The 2,971-nt window shown below is 45.6% G+C and overlaps 1 long non-coding RNA gene across 1 annotated transcript; it reads right to left on the bottom strand.

Moving 5' to 3' along the window:
* Window positions 1–418: 418 nt before the first annotated feature.
* On the bottom strand, window positions 419–2,334 carry LOC125094982 (uncharacterized). The gene is made up of 2 exons (XR_007125756.1): window positions 2,230–2,334; window positions 419–484 (listed from the first exon to the last, which is right to left on the bottom strand). It is a non-coding gene; the product is annotated as an uncharacterized LOC125094982 (long non-coding RNA).
* Window positions 2,335–2,971: the final 637 nt, after the last annotated feature.

Genomic DNA, 2,971 nt, shown 5'->3' with positions numbered 1-2,971 from the left:
GGGAAATGACCAAGAAAGGCCTGGTTTTTGGTCTGTTTTCATGTACATGAGTCAGGGTTCTTGGACGTCAACACCACAAACTCTGGTCACTGGAAGCAGAAGAGGAGATTAAGAATTTCAGGTACCACAGGCAAGTGGGCTCTGCCACCTCTCCATCACCATCCCTACCACCCCCCTGCACCCACCGCTGAATACTGCTTGCCTCTGGGGTAACCCAGCACAAGCGGGAACATCAATTTGTCCTTTTGTTTTTGTACTACTTGTTCAAAATTCAAAGTTCCAAAGGGAGCAGATGATTGACCAAGCTGGGCCACACGCCCAAGCCAAGCCCAGGCATACCTCAGAGATCCCACACATTCAGTTCCAGACCCCACAATAGAATATCACAACAAAGCAAGTCAAATAAACTTTTTTTTTCCCCAGTGCATATGAAAGTTATGTTTACATGATATTGTAGTCCATGAAGTATGCCACAACATTCCATCTAAAAAAAAAAATGTACAGAACTTACTTTAAAAATACTTTATGGCTAAAAAATGCTAACCATCATGTGAGTTTTCAGTGAGCTGTACACAATGATTACAGAAAACCGTAACAGATAAAATAATGGAAAAATCTGAGTATTACAAAAATTGCCAAGTTGCAACCCAGAGACATGAAATAAGCAAACGCTTAGAAAAAAGGCACCCAGGGACGCCTGGGTGGCTCAGTTGGCTGGACGACTGCCTTCAGCTCAGGTCATGATCCCGGAGTTCCGGGATCGAGTCCCGCATGGGGCTCCCAGCTCCCTGGGGAGTCTGCTTCTCCCTCTGACCTTCTCACTCATACTCTCTCTCACTGTCTCTCTCTCAAATAAATAAATAAAATCTTTTAAAAAAAGAAAAAAGGCACCCACAGGCTTGCTCGATGCAGGGTGCCCACAAACCTTCAATTTGTAAGAAACATAATATCTGCAACACACAATAAAACAAGGTATGCCATATCTGTCCCACTGGGCTCCCACCGTGGAGAGGAAGGTCCTAACTCACACAGTGGGAGAGTCTCCCAAATAGAAAATGGATGCTGTATGCTGGTCAGCCACAGAACATAGAGAGGGGTCTAGTATGCCACAATTCAATTGTGTAGCATCTGTACATTTTGATCATCTGCATTTGTAAAGATGAGTAAAACCCAGAATCTACAGTCACACACCCAGTACCCTCAGTGGGGCAGACTCATGACGAATGGAGGTAGGGCTTGTTAGGATTCTTGATCTAAAGGTTGAAAAAATGACCAGCCAAGATCAAATTTTAATCATTTATCAGCTTCCTGCAATTTTAGAGATTGTGGTTGAGCATGCTACCAGTATGTTGCAAAACTCCTACTCCGGACACAAATTAACCCAAGGGAACTTGCAACTCTTGATGGAGTTTCCATTCCTCCCCTAGGTCCTCCCACCTCCACAAAGCACGATGGCCCCAGGCCTCGCTCCTTCTTAGCCCTGTGGTTACTCTGGAACTCCCCAGGGACATGGCTTCTGACCTTGGCCCCCGCTTCCCTGCAGAAGGGCCTCTGGGATAAGTCTGCTCAACGCCTAGCTTATGTCAGGCGGAAGGCTGAGTAGACAAAGGGACAGAATCCAAGGTGGAAGGGAAAACCTCTCTTAGCAAATAATGCTGATGCTCAAGACAATAAACAGGACCAAGATCTGTGTAAGGAAAAGAAGAAATACATTATAAGTAGATGTGATGACACTGTCAATAAAGTAAGAGAGCAGAGTAAGGCGCAGCAAAGTTTGTGATGTACGATTTTGTTTGCTTTTCAAAAGGAACTAATGCCGGTGGGTATGTGTAAGAATAAAAAATACTGGAAGGGTAACCTAGGCCCCATGGGAATCAGTGAGAGAAGCAGAGAAAAACCTTTCGGTTTCACTGTATGTCCTCTTTCTGTTTGCACGTCACCTGTGAGTACACAGGCTATGTATAATTAAAATGAACAAATTTAAAATGATGTAAAAGCAAAGCTTAACAAGAGAAAGGAGTAAAAATCAGTCACGATCAAGCTGGAATCAGGGGTCAAGAAAGCCTTTTTTCCCCCCCAAACAGGGTGCTCGCCTGAGCCTGTGGGAAGGCAGGTTTCTCTCTGCTAAGAACACATTTCTGCTGACAGGCCCAAAAGGACAATCAAGTCTGGATCTTTTCCTTGCTGTTCCTCGAGCCGGACCTCTACTCAAATCAGGCAGGAACCCACCTTCTATCTCCTCCCCAGGCGTCTGGGCAAGACTGGAGACAGGTGACTCAGGGAGAGGCACTTCCTGGGCCTCACACCAAGGCAAGGCTCAGTACATGTCCGCAAGGAAGGGGTGGCCTTCTCTCTTCTCCCCACTGAAAGAGTCCATCATTACTAAAAACACAAATCTCTTTAATCATGAGCCTGCTTGGTTTGTTGTCCTGTAATAATGGTGGTGATGTTGGTGTAAACTAGTTTGGAAACTTAACTGACCTTTAGAGTAAAACAAGTAATGACCCAGACTTTACTAGATGATGCTGGGTAGGTTTTGTCTTCTTCTGGGTTACCAAAAGCAGCCCCCACACTGTCTATATTAGAGCTCAAATTACAGCATACCGGAGGAGGGTGAGAATCAGTTAAAGAATCCTTAAAAAGAAAGAAGGAGCCTCTCTAAATTCCTACTGACATCAGGAAATTCTATCCACACAGAACCCTACAGATGCGGGCAAGGGAAGGACTGGGGTGTGGGAGCCAGAGGAAGCCTAATACCCCATTCTTCCCCACTGATTCCCACTGCCCCAGATCTCCCAGGCTGATGTTTCCCTTTGTCTTCTCAGCCCTTCTGAGTTACTAAGAACTCACTTCAAGTCATGCAGCACAAGGAAAAGTGAGGGACTGAACCGCTTTCCCTCCTGCCCTAAAAGAAGTGATCTGTAGGGTCCTGACACCAGCCGGTGAGATGCATACACTCCAGTCTTTATCC

This window comes from Lutra lutra, chromosome 3, assembly GCF_902655055.1.
Source record: "Lutra lutra chromosome 3, mLutLut1.2, whole genome shotgun sequence".
Taxonomy (NCBI): domain Eukaryota; kingdom Metazoa; phylum Chordata; class Mammalia; order Carnivora; family Mustelidae; genus Lutra; species Lutra lutra.
Note: the sequence above shows the minus strand (reverse complement) of the source record. Positions and strands in the feature narration are given on the sequence as shown.